Genomic DNA, 18,997 nt, shown 5'->3' with positions numbered 1-18,997 from the left:
CTTTAGAGAATTCATGCAGCACTCTCTTTGCCTTAGTTAACCTTTGTCTAGCTACTGAACCACCACAATTCTGCACTATGAGATATGTTATATTTTTTAAAAATTTTCTGATGAGATGCTCAGTTGCATCTGTATGCAAAACAAAAGGACCTTTCTAATCTAAAACGCTAACAAAACTGTTTCCAGGACTTCTTTTTAAACGCTGATATGCATTTATAAATCGTGCTTTCTTTGACCCATTTGCTCATGACCTGTTCCATTTCTGTTTACACAGAATGTCTAACACAGAGTTTGGGTGAATTGAGCAGATTCCTTTGTGGGAAACACAGGGAAATGTCAAAGGGAAGATGAAGTCAGAGATAGGGCCAGTGCCTGTCATAATCTCAGCCATATACATTCCATAACCTTTTTACCTGATTAAAATTCTCTCTGCATGACCACGCAGAAGCTATGTTAATGGTAATGAATACATATGAATATATTTTCAGCTAAAGGAATAGAATTGTTCTTTTGAAAAATCTGCCATTTGGTGTGCCAGCTTATAAAGGAAACAAAGCCCCTTTACAATTGATGTTATTTGTCCAGTTTATTTGGAGGAACAAAGACTCAATTAAAATCTGATCCACTGAATAAAAATAATTAATTGTATATAGTTCTAAGAAATACTCCAATCAGAATGATAGGGTGGGTTAAAGTCAATGGGGGGTATGTATTTGCAGCATATAATAAATGATTAGTGTCCTTAGAGGAAGATGGTGAAGATCGCACATAAATAATTACTTTACTCCCCTTTTCTTCTTTTGTGTAGAATAGATGATACGCTGCTCATTAAATATCAAAAAGCTCTATATATTTTCCTAATATTCACTGTTTGTAAGTGGATAATATTTTATATTGGTTTAATAAATTGTGCAATTCTTTAAAAGACTAGTGGAATGGGGACAGCTAGGTGGCACAGTGGATAGAGCACCAGCCCTGGATTCAGGAAGACCTGAGTTCAAATCTGAACTCAGACCAATGACATTTACTAGCTGTGTGACCCTGGGCAAGTCACTTAACCCCAATTGACTCACCAAAAAACCCCCAAAAGACTAGTGGAATGAACTCAGATTATTGGAGGAGGAGGAGGAGGAGGAGGAGGAGGAGATTTTCATGTTTAAATGTATATATGAAACTCAAGAATAAAAGAGAATTCATGCTCTTGGAGGCCTGTGCTGAAAGTCTCAGTTCTAGCTCTGCCACTAGTCTATTGTGGCTCATTCCTTGGTAAGTCACTACCCTTCTCTGCTTCAGTTTCCTCTTATATTAAATAAGTATAATAATATATCCCCCATATCTCTTATAGGAAATGATAAGAATAAAAAAAGAGTAAAGAGAATAAATATTTTTATTATATTGATCTATACATATGCATATAATACACACACACACACACACACATATATATATATATATGTAAAGAAAGAATATATATAAGGGAGAAGAGACAGAGAGGTCAAAGGTGTGTGAGGGGAATGAGTGCTCTTTAATTGTATGTGTATATATGTATATGTGTATGTATGCTTATATGCATGCATGCATGTACACAGGTAGGTAGGTGTATATATAGCAGCCAGCTAGGTGGTATAGTGGATAGAGCATAGGGCCTGAATTCAGGAGGACCTAATTTCAAATCCAGTTTCAGACACTAGTTGTGTGACCCTGTACAAGGCCCTTAACTCTTTTTGCCTCAGTTTCCTTATCTGTAAAATGAGCTGGATGAGGAGTTGCAAAACACTCCGGCATCTTTTCCAACAAAACCCCAAATGGCTCACAAAGAGCCAAACATGACTGAAACAAATGAATGACAACACCACGTGTTTTTCTGTCTGTCTATCTATCTTTCCATCTAGATATATATGTATATAGATATAAATATATATATATAATATCTATAGATTTTTCTCTTAGTTTTCCATATGCACTTTATAAGCAGTCTCATCTCACTAAAGAACAAAAAACAGTGAAAGGAACAACTAGCCTGAAGAAATTTTCTTCTGAAACTTACTTGTCAGTTCTTCCCAAGGTTGCTTATAGCTGAAACTGAAAGAGTAACAAATACATATGAAGGGAAACAGATCTGCCAAAATATTTATAGAAATTTAATCCCTTAGAACCCAATATGTTGTGTGAGAATGTGGAGTTAATAATCAATTATAGGAGGGGCAGAGCCAAAATCGTGGAGAAGAGGCAGTGACTTTCCCGACCTTTCCCTATGAATAACCAAGTATAATCTAGAAAAGTGGCTAGACTTATTTGAATCTGTACTAGAGAAATATGTTTTTGAGGGACATAAGAGGACAAAGGCATTATGTTTCAAGTTTTTTCAAAGAATGAAACAAATGAACAACATCACAGATGATATTGTTAAAATACCACAGATGATATTATTTGGTTGCTCTTCAGGCATCCTAAAATAGACTGGAAATTGCCAACTCATATACCTATTTCTCATCTCCACAGAATCTTTATTAGAAAGGTGAGAGGGTTTTCTTAGGTAACACAGGTAAGTGAACAGGCAGATTTCCACAGATGGTTTTCTACAGCAGACCACAAACCGAAAAAGGATATCTCTATGATTTCTGTCAATTAATAAACATTTATCAAACATCTAATATGTGCTAGGTATGGTGCTGAGTACTGAAGATAAATAGAAAGGTAAAAAGCCCCTTCCCTCAAGGAGCTTGCTAACTAATGGGAGAGATGACATGCAACCAAATATTTACAGATAAGCTACAGACAAGATAAATTAAAAATAATCGACAGAGGAAAGACACTAGAATAGAGATTGGCAAAGTCTTCCTGTAGAAGGTAAGGGTTTTAGTTGAGACTTAAAGGAAGCCTAGAAAGCCAGAAAGCAGAGATGAAGAGCATTCCTGGGGGCAGCTAGGTGGTGCAGTGGATAAAGCACCACCCCTGGATTCAGGAGGACCTGAGTTCAAATCCAATCTCAGACACTTGACACTTACTAGCTGTGTGACCCTGGGCAAGTCACTTAAGTTTCATTGTCCCCCCCTAAAAAGAGCATTCCTTGCATGGAGGACAACCAATGAAAATGTCTGGAGGCAGAAGATAGAGTATCATGTTTGAAGAAAAGCAAGTGTCATTGAATCACAGAGTACATGGTGGGATGTGAAGTATAAGAAGATTAGAAATTAGACAGGAGGCAGGTCATAAAAATCTTAGAATGCCAAAAAGAGGATATTTTATTAGATTTTGGAGGGTATACAGAGGCACTGGAATTTATTGAGAAGGAGGGTGGCATGGGAAGGCCTGCAGTTTAGGAAGATGAACTTGACAGGTGATTTGAAGATTAACTGGAGTGAAGAGAGACTTGACCAGATGGGAAATAGTGGGAGCCTGTAAAAGGGTGGTGGCCATGGAAGAAGAGAAGAGTGTATAAGAAATGTTACAAAAGGACAATCAACAGTCCTTGGCAACAGATTGCCTATGAGGATGAGAGAGAAAGAGGAGTGAAGAATGATACCTAGGTATCCAGTATGGGCGGCTGGTAGGATGCTGGTGTTCTCAACAATAATAGGAAAGTTAGGAAGAAGGGATGTTTTGGAGGGAAAGATAGTGAGTCCAGTTTTTGACATGTTGAGTTTAAAATGCCTATGAGACATACAGCTTGAGGTGTCTAATAGGTAGGTGGATATTTGAGATTAGAGGTCAGAAAAAAGGTTAGGGATGGATAAGTACTTTGGGAATTATCAATGTTGAGATGATTATTCAATTCATGGGAGGGGATGAGATCCCCAAGTGATATAGTATAGAGAAAAAAGAGACGAGGCCCCAGGACAAAAGCCCTATGGGACACCCATGGTTAATGGGGGAGGGGGTGTGACCTTGATGAAGAACCACAGAAGGATACAAAGTAGCAGATAGGAGGGGAACCTGGAGAGAGTAGAACCTAGACAGAAAAGAGTATGAAGAAGAAAAGGTGAACAGCAGTGACAAAGGCTACAAAGTTGTCAAAAAGCATTAAAGTTAAAAAAAAAAGGCCAAGCAATTTGGCAGTTAAGAGACCATTAGGAGCTTTGAAGAAAGAAGTTTCAATAGAATGGTGAGCTCAGAATCCAGTCCATAGAGGCTTAAAAGTGAGCAAGAGGAAAGGAAATGGAGATAATCCATTCAAGGCAGGCTTCTCCGGTTCAGTAACAAAAGCAGGGAAACTTTTTGCATTGACACTTGTCTGATATCTGTCCTCTTGGCAATGAGCTTGATGATTTGTAAATGAACTCTAGTGAGAATGAAAGGGAGCACTCAGGTAGTGGGGAAGCCAAGAACGAGTAAAATCACAAAAACCCAGAGAGTGTCAGAGAGATGGGGTAATAGCTTTTGGAGATGAATAGATCAAATTTATTATGGAAACAGCACATTCTTGTGACCTGCTTAACAATAGGGCTTCTCATAGCAAGCATGGTCATTGGGATCCCAAACTTCTTAAATTCACAATGTCAGGAATTATCCACCAGCACAGTATGGTTGTGTCCTTTAATATACAGGGTAGACCAAAAGTCATGAAGGGGTTTCAATATTTAATAACTCCATTATTTTTCATTTTAATTTATACTACCATAGCTTTATATATAGTATATATTGGAAATGAATTTCCATTAGATGTGAAAAATCAAATTTCATAAATGGAAAAAATAAAGAGAAAATAATTTTCAAAAATTTATCAAAACATCATGACTTTTGGCCCACTCTGCATATACATATGTATATGCTTACATGTATATATATATATTCACATATATTTGTCCCTCCATATATATATATATATGTATGTATGTATGTATATATATATATATATCCTCACCTAAGTCCAAATAATATCATTATTAACTACAAAACAATAATAATGTAAGAATAATAACAAAACAATAGCTACCACAACAGTAAGAATATGAATAATGAGAAAAAACATGGCATAGTAAATAGAAGACCTGCCTTGGAATTAGAAAACTTAGTTGCAAATCCTTCCTCTAGCACATCATATCTGTGCAACAGTGGGGCAAGTCACTGAACCCCTCAGCACCCCCAGACAACTCTAAGTCTTCTGTTGCAAGTCAGTGGCCAATTTGCATCAGTAGAAATTCTATCCTAGGAGATCTTTACAGTAAAGAAATCACATGTCCAGCCCAACAGCTAGAAGTGAAATAAAATCTCTCATGTAAATGGTGTTTTGGGATTCAAAAGCACTTTCCAGACAATGACTTTGTGAGGTAGGTTATTCCCATTTTATAAATGAGAAAGTTGAGGCCCATAGAGGTGAGGTGACTTGCTCAATGTCACTTGGCAGAGCTGGAGCTCAAACTAAGCTCTCTTGGAACCTCATAATTTATTTCCCCCACACCATATTGCCACTTGGTGTACCCATGCCAAATGGCCATCTGCTTCATTAAGGACAATTTTGGCAAATACAATGACAAAGAAAATAATAATAGCTAACATTAATATAGCACTTACTATGTGGCAGGAACTATGCTATGATCTCATGTGATTCTCACAACAACCATGGGAGGTAGGTGCTATTATTATCTCCATTTTACAGATGAGGAAACTGAGGCAAACAGAGGTTTAAGTGACTTCCCCATGGTCACACAGCTAGTAAGTATCTGAGGCTAGATTTGAACTTGGGTCCTTCTGACTCCAGACCCAGCACTCTATTGAGTGTGCCACCTAGTGGCCCCCAGAATTTTTGCCAAGAGGTTTAACCAAACAACCATCTGATGGTTCCCCTGATAAATCTGATTTTGTCTTAGTTACCTATGATATATTTTAAAATATAAATTTTAAAAAGAGGCAACATTCAGGGGCAGCTAGGTGGCGTAGTGGATAAAGCACTAGCCCTGGATTCAGGAGGACCTGAGTTCAAATCCAGCCTCAGACACTTGACACTTAACTAGCTGTATGACCTGGGCAAGTCACTTAACCCTCATTGCCCTGCAAAAAAAAGTAAAAAAAGAAGCAACATTCATTGCTTTCATGCTAATATTCAAAGTCTATTATGGTAGATCTCCTTGTTGATAGGAATATTGTTTCCTTGTCCTCTACCCTACCTTTAAAATAGCTGTACATAGTTTTAGGTTAGCCAAATGGCACAGTAGATAGAGCACCAGGCCTGGAGTCAGAAAGATTCATCTTGCTGAGTTCAAATCTAGCCTCAGACAGCTGTGTGAGCCTAGGCAAGTCACTTGACTCTGCCTCATTTTCCTCATCTGTTAAATGAGCTTGAGAAGGAAATGGCAAACTACTCCAGTATCTCAGTCGAGAAGACCCCAAATTGATTCACAAAGAGTTAGACAAAACTGAAACAACTGAATAATCACAGATAAATTTATTTTTTATTTTTTATTTTTTTGGTGAGGCAATCGGGGTTAAGTGATTTGCCCAGGGTCACACAGCTAGTAAGTGTCAAGTGTCTGAGGCCGGATTTGAACTCAGGTACTCCTGACTCCAGGGCCGGTACTCTATGCACTGCACCACCTAGCTTCCCCTATCACAGATAATTTCAAGAAACGTTTCTTAAAAACTGATAAAAACAAAGCTTGCTTTTAGGCAAAGGAACTTGAGAAACTAACCAACTAACTAACTAGAGAAACTAACAAAGAGCTAACTTGAGAAAAACTCTAGGATGAGGACTAATATTAAATGTAATTAAAAAAAAAAAGCTAAATGGACTATATCAAAGTACATGACACACCCAAGAGATTCATGGGCTACTTTATTTAGATCTGCATTTATTCATTTATTCATGCATACATACATGAATGTATTCATCCAGCTAAGTTGTATTGTGCACCTACTATGCATAAGCTAATAGTACTGATTAATGATGGGGTTCAAATATATATATATGTGTGTGTTTGTGTGTGTGTGTGTACACATAAATGTATATATATGGTTCCTATATTAAAAAGACTTAGAATATAATGGGGGTAGAGGGTAAGATAAGTAAATAAATAACCAATACTAGTCTGTTTACTTGTTTACATTCCCATAGTGTTCTCTCTGGGGAAGAGAATCAAGCCTAGATAATAAGGGTTGGAGGGCACCTAGAGACTAGATTTCATCTTGCATCCTCCCTACACTTGTTTACAGCCAACAGGGAGGCAGCATAAGCGCAGCTGGAAGTGGTCTGAGCTCTCACTTTCATTTCAAAGCCTTCTTTTGTGCTTGGTAATTGCTGTTCAGAGAAAATAGTAGGATAGAAAAGGGAACATGAATGAAAATGACAGTGTGGCTGACATCCCTATAATCTGTCAGTTAAGCAGTATTAGTGTTTATATTTGACTGTTTCCGAGATGAAGAAGGGCTAGGGAAGAGCATTGCAAGGATCACAAACCTCATTCCACAATGTAAATCTCACCTCCGTGACCTGGGACTGCCTAAGAACTAAGAGAGGTTCTTCCCTGAAAGTCCTTAGGTCAATTAAACACGTATCTTATTTCTAAATGTGATATTAATATAAAGAAGAATAGAACTGGAAAGTCAGATTTATCCCAGCAACCAGAGGGACAAATCATTTTCCATGATTTAATTAATTAATTTTTTGCATTTTTGATAAACATTTTATTTACTGACCAACAGAGTAGTTCTTAAACCGTAGCTTCTGGAAAAACCACTTGTTGGTTGGCCTTGACCTTGGCCTCCCTTCTTGTCTTCCATTTTAGTGCAGGGTCACAGAACACATCCTTGTTGACAACTGTTCTGTCCAATGGGATATCCACAGAGTATCTGGTGGGCATGAGGTGGTTGTAGTTATAAACTTTCATGAAGGATTTGATTTTCGATCTCTTGGCAATCTTCTTTTTGCCCATTGCTGCTGTCACCTTTCGAGGGTAGCGGTCGATGTCTGACACCAAGGCATGGCTGTAGGACCTGTCAGGTGTCCCATCATCAATGTTCTTGATGATGATGGCAGCTTTGCGCCCTTAGTACCGCCCGCCCAGGACCAGCACCACCTTCCCAGGTTTCATGAACTTGCCCATTTCGACATGAAGCAGGACGCTCCTACAGTCAAAAGCTCCATGCTTTATTTTTTTTTAAAAAGCCTGTTTTATATCCTTTTCATTCTTAATATAGGAATAAAGCATTCTCTGATTTTTAAATGTTTGTAGAAGCATTAAAAAGTAGAAATAAAGTACCTTCCCTTTCAGAAATGCCTGAGCACCTCTATCTTCTTAAATCATCAGGATAGGGGCAGCTATGTGGTACAGTGGATAAAGCTCCAGCCCTAGATTCAGGAGGACTTGAATTCAAATCTGACCTCAGACACTTGACACTAGCTTACCCTGGGCAAGTCACTTAACCCTCATTGCCCCACAAAACAAAACAAAAAACATCAGGATATTAGGTGTCCTCTTACCTCTCTCTCTCTCTAAGGCCTGTCTTTCCCTATATGACATATGAAATGGTATGGGGGTTCTAAGAAAAGATAAGAAAAAGAAATTAAGTGGGAGGGAGTCTTCTTCCTTTCCAAAATCCTACTGGATAAAGATGCTTTTTCATAAGATCATTATTTTCAGAAGTATTGTTGTTGTTTGGGGCAGGTAGGCGGTACAGCAGATAGAGCACTGGGCCTAGAGTCAGGAAGACCTGAATTGAAATTCAGCCTCAGACACATTAGCTGTGTGACCCTGGGCAAGTTGCTTAATCGTATTTGCCTCAGTTTCCTTATTTATTAAATGAGTGAAAAAAGGAAATGTCAAACCACTTCAGTATATTTGTCAAGAAAACTTCAAATGGGGTCATGAAGAGTCAGGCATGACTGAAACTACTGAACAATAATAATATCAATAGCAATAACTCCTTCTCTAAGGCTTGTCTTTCCTTTCTCCAACTGGAGGAAGCTATACAAGAGAGATGGGCTGGTATGGGGGTTCTAAGAAAAGATGGAAAAAAAAAAGAAATAAGTGGGAGGGGATTTTTCTTTCCAGAGTCTTATAGGGTAAGAATGATTTTTTCAGAAATTGACACCAAATGATATTTTATTTCTGTTTAATTTAAGAGCACAATTTCATTTTGTAAGCACCTCTGTGTCTTCACAAAATTAAGAGTGAGGGAAGAAAAAGGACCTGGCACATCTCCCTTCAGGAATTCTTCTCATCCCTTGTTTCATTCAAGGAATGAACAGTTAGAGAGAACTTCTATGAAGATGTAGTATGACTATGTCACCATTAAGGAGCTAGAGTGAGGATGAGCAAATGAAAGTTGGGAGGGGTATCTAGTCTAGCTTTCCAGTATATGTATCCCTCCCATGAAGACATAATCATCTGGTTAATGCTTTAAAATTTTCTGTAGCAGTGGACCTGGTATCTCATGAAATAGTTCTACTATTGGACAACCTTGATTAATTGTTCTAATATTAAACCAAGATTTTCCTTTAAATTCCTTTAACTTATTGGTCCTAGTTCTCACTTCTAGAACAACAGAGAGCAAATCTAATGACTCTTTTACATGGTATTTTTAATGTTTAGGTGATATATGTCATATCTCTCCTTGTTCTCCTTTCTTCATGTTAAATATCCCTACTTTTTTTATCCATTCCTTTATGACCTAATTTCTAGACCTTTTAACATCTAGATAATTATCCTGTAGAGTCTTAGTTTTCACTGACCTTAAAATTAGGTTTCCAGAAATAAATAAAAAATTATGTTTTCTGATCAACAAAGAGGAGAGAATATGAGGAAGAGTTTTGTGAAATGATTTTAAGGTACAGTTTACATTTAAGAATCATTTTCTTTCATAGTGTTGGGTTTGGGATTTAAGTACCTTTGACAGAAGAAAAAGCAGCAGGAAGATGTTCTGAAGGCATTCATTGTTCTGGTGTCTCCATGAAGTGTCAAAGATACATTGGAAATGGGAACACTCTTCCAAGGAATCACCATCAATTTTTTCCTTGGAGGACTCTGCTTAGCAGTAGTTTCTATAGTTCTCTGCCTTCCACACTCGGTCCAATAACCTAAAGCAGAGTGAGCAATCTGTAGCATCCTCAGCATGTGCAATTCTTTCTTGAGCATATTTGAGGCTTATTGTGCCAATTTTTAAAAAAATCTGTACTGCTTTGTTAATTCTTGAATTAGCATGAGTAGAATTCCCTATTTAGGATAGTGTATCATTTTCCTGGTAGGTAAGTAGAACTCAAGCCTAGAACTTTTATGCTTTAAACCCTCCACCACTTAAATTGTTACGAATGCCCTAATGGGTTATAACATGTGGCTCTCTTTTCCTTAGGCAATATTCCCTTTCCCCATTCTCTTCCAGTCTTTCAGTAACTCCCCCCTTTTTCTGTCTCTGAAGGTCTCACTTAACTAACAGATTAAATTTATTGTAGGCACATGTTAACTGGAGAAGGCTATTCAAATCCTCAGAGCCCATACTTCAGTTCTTAGGCAATATATTCATTATGACAAGGATCTCTTGGAAAGGACAAATAGCCTTTCTATGATATCAATGTTGGTAAATTTAATCAAATAATACAAATCTGTAAACCACTATAAATAAAACGGGCATAAAATTTCTTGAAATCTGTGTGTGGTGGTATGTGTGTGTCTGCATGTACGCAAACATTATTGGAGAAAACTTGTATGAAAGCATAGCATATATTTGTCAGCATTAATGAGGAAAAGTGAGCATGACCATGAACAGAGGCAGAATACATAGTAAATTCAGAGTCATTACAACCTGGCTTCAAATTCTATCTTTGACCCTTATTATCTGAGTTGTTTTAGACAAGGCTATTTTATCCCTCTATATGACAGGAATGGGGGTGGGGGTGGGGGTGGAGAGGGGCAATAAGTATTTATATAGTGCCTCCTATGTACCATGTACCGTGCTATGTGCTTTACACATATGATCTCATTTGCTTCTCATAGGAATCCTGTGAGATTGGTGCTATTATAATCCCCATTTTACAGTTGAGGAAACTGAGGCAAACAGCAATTCAGTGACTTGCCCAGAGAACCAAAAAGTTATTCCAAAGTAGAAGAACAGTTAAAAACAAAAAGAATAGGGAAAACATCACTATATTCTTTAAATCATGTCCCAAGCTGTAGACATGATCTTAAAAAACCTCAAGAATAGCTTATTATTGGGGCAGCTAGATGGCGCAGTGGATAGAGCACCGGCCCTGGAGTCAGGAGGACCTGAGTTCAAATCCGGCCTCAGACACTTAACACTTACTAGCTGTGTGACCCTGGGCAAGTCACTTAACCCCAACTGCCTCACTAAAAAAAAAAAAGAATAGCTAATTATTTCAAGGAAGAAAATTGTCTGTTTGACAGGTCAAAGAGATTATGTGGGAAAACATTTTTTTCTTTACTTTCTTCCTCAATGGGGGAAGGGAAAAATATATCAGAAAGAAGCATATGTAAATTATTGATCAAAGATCTGTAGCTAGAAAGGCCCTTATGTCTTCTAGGTTAACCTTTTCATTTTATAGATGAGGAAACTAAGGAAGGTTAAGTGATTTGTCCCAAGTCATACAGGTGGTAATTGTCCTACTTGGGATTTGAACTCAGGTGCCCTGAATTCAAGGCCTGTGCTCATTCCTCTGTAACATATTGGCATCTTTATGCTGGCTAACTGAGTTGTCTATTTTTTTTTTAATCTGGCTCAAAAAGATTTCACAGGCTCCTTGATTGCACGTCCCAAGGACTCTAAGGCGCAAGAACCTGCCTATAGCTAGAAATAATTCCATCAAAGATATGGGAACAAGATTTCTTTCTCAATTTATATACTCCCTCCTATCTTAATCTTACAAAGCACTTAACATATATCTCATATAATATTCCTATAAAATAGATTATCTTATGTAATACCATGTAATGTGTAATATTCAGTATATATTACCTAATGCACTTAACACTTAATTGAATTAATGAAATCTGTTTGATATTCTCTTTTTTATAAATCAGAGATAAGGTTCAATTTATTTTTACTTCCCTGGTTTTTATGTATTGCAGCAGCACCACTTTAAGTCCATCAAGCAGTACTTATTGGGGATCATAAGTTTTTATAGTGAGGTAGCATACAAACAATTCATAGTTAGCAAGGATAGGAATCTTGGCTCTAATGTGTAGTTCAACAAGAAGATAAGGGAGACATGGATAGAGATGGAGATGAGCTCAAAAGGAATTTAGAAAGTCACATGCATCCATGTACATTGGCACAAGGTTATGCACTGAAGTACCAAGTATTGGGAAGATAGAAAAGAAGGAGGATAAAGGATGGAGAAAGATAATTGGAGTGACTGGAAATAGAGCATCATAGAGCTAGGGCTGAATGGGATTTCAGAAGTCCAACTCCTCACCTCAGAAGGATTTGCTCTGGAGCCCAGAAAATTCCTATTTGCCATTCTGCTAAAATGCATCATTACCTTTTTGTTCTGTAGGCCAGTTCTCCTTACAAACTCTATTCAAAAGTCATCCCTTTTGGGGCAGCTAGGTGGTGCAGTGGATAGAGAATTGGCCCTGGAGTCAGGAGGACCTGAGTTCAAATTTGGCCTCTAACACTTACTAGCTGTGTGACCCTGGGCAAGTCACTTAACCCCAATTGCCTCACCAAAAAAAAAAAAGTCATCTCTTTTAAATGGATGATGCCTAGCTACTTAGCATGGCACAGTGGAAACAGGAGACCTACGGTCAAGACCCACCTCTGCTGCTGGCTATCTACGTCTCCTTAATTGAGTCCCTTCATTTCCTGACATCTCCCTTTGGAGATGAGAAAACTCTGGGCTTGCAGGAATGCCTTCCCTCCTCCTCATCACCACCTCCTGGTTCCCCTGGCTTGCTCCAAGTCCCAGCTAACATACCACCTTCTACGTGAAGCCTTTCCTGACTCTAGCCCCCACTTAATTTTGGTAACCTCTCTTTCTTGATTAGCTTCCATTTATCCTTTATGTACATTGCTTGAAAATAGTTGTTTGCATGTTGTCTCCCTAATTAGAGAAGGGGCCTGTTTTTGACTCTTTTTATGGTCTGAATGGTTAGCACGGTGCCTGACACACCATAGGTATCTAATAAATGTTGACAGACTGACAAAAAGAAGGAAAAAAAAGAAAGAAAACTATGGGCCCAGCTAATGAAGTGATATGGATTGCATAGGCACTAAGCACCAATGGTGAGATTTGATCTCAGGTCCTTTGATTGTCCAGCCAGTACTTCATCTTCTGTGTCATGCTGAGTAGGAAGTTTTACCTATTACAGAGAAGGCGTGTTTTGAGAAAGTGTGAGCAGAGAGCAGTCAGTTTGACAATGTGGGGAGAGTAATAAGGCATCTCAGCAGAACTATAAGTAACAATTCTGGTTTACTTGGAAATGTGGCATCTAATGCTCTGTTTGGCATTCAAAGCCCTTTATAATCTAACCCTCTCTTTCCTTTCCAGTCTTCTCATGTCTTACTAGAGTGATTCTGGTTTCCTGGCTCTTTATTGAACAAAAGACTTGATCCCTTGACTCTGGGGATTTTCTCTGGCTCTCCCCCATGCCTACATTGCACTTCCTCCTCCACTCTAACAACTGATCTCCATGGATTCCTTTAAGTGCTAACTCAAATCCTACTTTCTATAGGAAACATTCTTGGGCAAAGACCCTGGTCAACCCATCCTGGTTATGGCTTTACATTTTATGTTGGGCAAATTGTGTGAACTGGCTGAGAGTGTGAGAGGTAACAGTATACCATATTGTTTATGAAGCCCTCTCTCATCACTCTCCCTCTCCTTGTTAATTATCTATCCCATTTAACTTCACATAATGCATGATTTTGCTGTTCCTTAACATGTTTATAATATGATGATGTGTTACAGTTTTCTGCTTGTCACATTTTCCCTCTGCTTGACTGTCAGCTCCTTGAGGGTAGGATCTTTATTTTTTCGAACCTATTAAGTACCCCAGTGCTCAGAACCCAGTAGGTATTCAAGAATTCTTTATTGTACAAAATTTTACAAACGGGATTGCTTTTCTGGAGCAAGAAATTGAACTCTAGTTTCAAGGGATGAACCAGTAACTTTCATTTGGTGGATGTCCCCTGATGATCAGTACTCCTTTTGATGTTATGGACAAGGCTCTAAGCCAAAGCTTCTTAAACTGTGGGTTGCAACCCTATGTGGGGTTGCATAACTGAATGTGGGGGTCGCAAAAAATTTAGCAGTAAATGTTTGATTTGTATGCCTGTTTTATATACATCCTATATACCCAGGGTCATAAAGATTTCTCAGGCAACAAGGGGTCTCAAGTGACAAAAGTTTAAGAAGCCCTGCTCTAAGCCACTCAACCCAACATTCCCTGGATCAGGAAGACTCTTCCTCACCCAGCCATTTCCCACTTTGACAAAAGACCTCCCATGCCCTTCTAACCCCTATCAATGACAAATGTAATCAAATCAACATTACTATTATAGTATTGCCTTTTAGTTGTTCTCGCTATATTTTTAACTTGAGACTCTAACTCCCTCCCTGAGCTATAGTTCTTCTATATGTGTATACACACAAACACACACACACACACACACACACACACACATAGACACACACACACACCCCATCTTACCCTGTCTACCATTAAAATGTAAAGTAGGCTTGACCCACTGAGCATATACTAGCTCCATGACCTTGGTTAATTCCCTTAAGCTCTCATTGCCCCAGACAACTCTCTCAAGACTATAAATTGTATAGCAGGTTCAGGTCTGCAATGGTATGTATGAGATGTTTCATCATAGCCATTTTCCTATATCAATGAAATATAATACCCTCTCCCCTAAATGAGAGGCAGTGACTGCCCCCCTTCTCAGAGCTCAGCAAAATGTGCAGCACACAGCATACACCCTTAATGAAAGCTTTTTATTCATTGTAATCATTATCTGATTGATATGCTATGGTGATGTTAAACAGGCTCTATTGACTTCTGCTGTTCTGGGAAGACATATAAGATAAAAGCACTGTCATATTGTCATGCTTGCAAAAAAAAAAGTCTGCAAGAAATGCCACCTTACTATATTATTAATATTCTCTTTTATAGTCATTGTTTCAGTGAATTACTAGTTCAGAGTTTTGCTTCCATTGCATGCTTTGTTAACATTTCAAACACAATTTTAGCTCAGCTCAGTGTGGATAACATTTTCCAGAATAAAATATTGTTACCTTCAGTGTTTTTTTAAAAAATGGACAAAAATTAAGGAAAGTTATGGGTTGATTAGTCTAAGGAAATGGAGAACAGTCCCCTAAATATAATATTATCTGTTGATTTCCAGAGAGATCATGTTTTTACAATACCTGCATTTGGCATAAGATTTGGCAATTTCCAAAGTGCTTTCAGATATAGAATCTCATTTGATATCTCAATAATCCTGTTAAGTAGGCAGACCAGGTATAAATTACTCTGATTTACAGAAATGTAAAGTGAGATGCAGAGGTTACATGACTTTCCAAAGGTCACACAGCTACTGCTGCAGCTAATAACAGTAATAATAATAATAATAATAATAGGCAACATTTAAGGTTTACAAAACACTTTTCACTATTAGCTTATTTGATTTTCACAGAAACCCTATAAAATAGGCTATTATTTTCCTTATGTTACAACTATTCATTAGAGGTTGACCTTGAACTCAGGAGTATTTTTGAGTGTGTGTCTAATACACTAAGGAATATTAGTACAGCCACATGGAAAAAAATGCCTAAACTATTGAGCTATACAGAAGTAGCAGGTTCTGCATCACTTGAAGTCCTCAAATGAAAGCCAGATGATAATTTCTTGGGGTCTTTTCTCCAAGACTCCTAATCACTTATGGATTAAGTGGATATAGTGTTGGACTTTGAGTCAGGAAGATATGAGTATGAATTATGCCTGAGATATTTACTGTGTGATCCTAAGTAAATTACTTAACCTTTTTCAGGTATTAGTATTTTATTATTATGATATAGGCATTTTCTTATTGCTCTCCTATTTCCCTTTTGGTAATAATTTTCACCTGGTAACTCAATACTCAGGCAGCCCATAACAGACATTCAGAGGTCTCCTCCCAATATGCAAACCTTTCAAGGCCTATGCAACCTAGGCTGCTCCACAAATTCTAGACTTCTTTCTCCTTCATGAAAGCTGACTTATCATGTATACTAATTGGCTCTATTTATTTACTTTTATTGGGTGGAAAACAGCCTAATAAAGAGGATACAGTTCCTTAATAAAAAGGAATATAAAATTTCTTTCCCCAATTCCTATAATTTTTCATAACATTGAGTTATCTGAGTCCTCTTTTTAAAAAATAACAATCATTCCAAGCCCTGCCACCTATATGACCTGGAACAACTCACCTATTTTGAGTCTCATTTTATTCATCTGTAAAATGAAGCAATTGAACTGGATCGCTTCTACTAAGGTCTCTTTCTATGCTCCTACAATATTTTGGAAATTTAGGAGTTCAAAGATTACAGTTAAAGTGACTCCCAAATCTCTGGATTATTATATCAAAGAAATAAAAAAAAATCTCAGCATTAAATGTGATACCAGGGATAATGATGATATCAACTAGCATTTATATAACACTTTTTGTTTCACAAGGTAACATTTATATATGTTACCTCATTTGATAATAACTGTGAGTCAGGTGCTATTATCTTCATTTTACCAATGAGGAAACATGCTGAAATAGTTTAAATGATTTTCTCCAGATCACAGTAAGGCAGGATTCATATTCATGGCTTCCTGAATCAAGGTTCAACATCAAATTCACTTAATCCATAAGTGAATGGGAATCTTAGAGAAAAGACTTTAAGAAATGGTCAAATAGCTTTCATTTGAGAACTTTTAGTGATGCAGAACTCACCACTTCTGCATAGCTTAACAGGTTAGGCAATTTTTCCTTGGATTGAACCTAGATATCTTCCTCCTCGTATTGCCCCCACCCCCCCTTTTTTTTTCTTTGTGACCAGAGATAACAAATCTAATTCCTCTTCCATCTCATAGTCCTACAAATATTAAGTGTTCTCCAGGCCAGTATTCTCTCATTTCTTCAAGGAAACCCATACATTATCTCTCCCGTCTCTCTTCTCTTTCTTCTCTTTTCTTTGTTTTCTCTGTTCAGTTTCTGTCTCTGTCTTCATTCTTCTCTTTCTTCTCTTCCCTTTCCTCATAAGGGAAGTAAAGTTAGTCTAGCACGACCTATTTTATCTCTATAAATTCAGGCTGGTTTTTACTGATCACTTTTCCCCCTTTCAAAATATTTTCATCATTTCTAACTTATAATATTGTAAGGCTACATGTCATAACTATAATCCCCTAAAAATTCAAGTTGATTATCACTCAAAGAGCAATGAAGAGGGTTCTGGTGGGTTGAAATAAACTGTAACCAATTATAAAGTTACAGATTATTATAATTGTAAATTGCAAATTATAAATTGTAATTATCAAAATTACAAAGGGGAAACATTGTAAAGGATGTCATCAAATCAATGCATGAGCTCTAAAGAAAAGTCATACTGCACAAGTAAGGATAATTGATGGATGATGTGTGAAATACATCAGTATCCTTTTATTTTCATAAAATCAGGGGAGGCCTCAAACATGTTGAGTGATGACAGGAGGACATGGACAAAAATCACATAGGATGGGCCAGCACAGATGGGTTGTAATATTCATTAGCAGAAAGAATGTCCACATGAAGGATATCATAGAAAAGTCAGAGAACTAGAGTAACAGACATTCTTGACCATTTTTGTGTTGTGGAATCCTTTTCAGAATAATGATTTTGAGTGCATTAAGTAAAGTGCATGGGATTATCAAGCAAACCAATTATATTAAAATTCATATATCAAAATACTTTTTAAAGTAGTTCATGGACCCCAGATTTAAACCAATGATCTTTAGAAATGTGATAAGTTCTTGAGATGGAGCTATTACTTTGGCTGACAATATTGAAAAGGCATTTGAAGCTTTGTACTACTTTATGTTCAGATGATTTTCCAAGTACCTTAACATTGTTGACATTTTGTCATATAATCATAAAATAGTTAGAACAGTAACACATTGGTGATTGGGAGGGAAAGGTATTTTTGTTCTGTTTTATTTTTATTTTTCTGTGGAGGGAGGATAGTGTTTATTAACACTGAATTTGTTTGGCTGAAATGAATGATTTGTTAATGGACCAATAACTGGCCAATAATTTCTTTTGCATTTGACAGGATTAGATAGTACCATATGTCCTTGTGGGTCATAGTGTCTAAGTACCCTGCTTCTTTTAAACACACATTCACCCTCGTGACAGAATTGGAGTCTTCTATTGTTTTCAAGAAAATGTGTGGGGGCTTTTTTGCTTTGATTTCGTGAGGAAGAGGAGGAGGGGGAGGATGAATTTGGGAATGGGGGAGTTGTAATTCTGTTCCTTGGAAGAATTTGAAGACAAGTTAAAGGGGGAGTGGATGAGATCATTTGTATGTGAAGCAATTAAAGTAAAGGGGAGAAAACACCAAGCATTCACCCACCTACAGCCTTTCACAAGAAATGAGAAAAAAAAGCAAAAAGATGCTTAAAAACATTGTGCCTTAAATAAGAAAAAAACACAGTATGTGAATGATATGATGATCTGAGATCCACCATGTATGTAGGGCAATGTTGCTTTCTACTTTCTGTCAAACTGAAATGTAAGTAAGGCTCCAAAACAAAAAAGAACCTTTCCCCCCTCCAATTTCTTCACATGTTAAATCTCCAAATTTTAAATTATTAATTTAATGTAAATTTATTCCATACCTACTATGTTTCAGGAAGTATTTTTAAGAGTTCTAAAAGACTTGGAGTAATTATAAGGATAAACGCCTTGAAATTTTTTTTTCAATTTGAGCCTCTCTACACCTTCCCCCTTCTGCTCCTCCCTCCCCTTCCTGAGTTTGCTTGTCTAAAAGTAGTTCGTTTTTTAATGCAGCTCCTCTTAATTGCACTAAACATCAGGCTGGTTC

At 37.3% G+C, this 18,997-nt stretch overlaps 1 protein-coding gene and 1 pseudogene across 2 annotated transcripts in view; one reads left to right on the top strand and one right to left on the bottom strand.

The window, feature by feature from the left end:
• Positions 1-18,997, top strand: part of UNC13C (unc-13 homolog C) — a 716,794-nt gene that overhangs the window by 270,032 nt on the left and 427,765 nt on the right. The window lies entirely within an intron of this gene.
• Positions 7,647-8,039, bottom strand: LOC122741602 (annotated as a pseudogene).

This window comes from Dromiciops gliroides, chromosome 2 (genome assembly GCF_019393635.1).
Source record: "Dromiciops gliroides isolate mDroGli1 chromosome 2, mDroGli1.pri, whole genome shotgun sequence".
In the NCBI taxonomy this organism is placed as follows: domain Eukaryota; kingdom Metazoa; phylum Chordata; class Mammalia; order Microbiotheria; family Microbiotheriidae; genus Dromiciops; species Dromiciops gliroides.
This window is presented reverse-complemented; position numbering and strand designations above follow the sequence as displayed.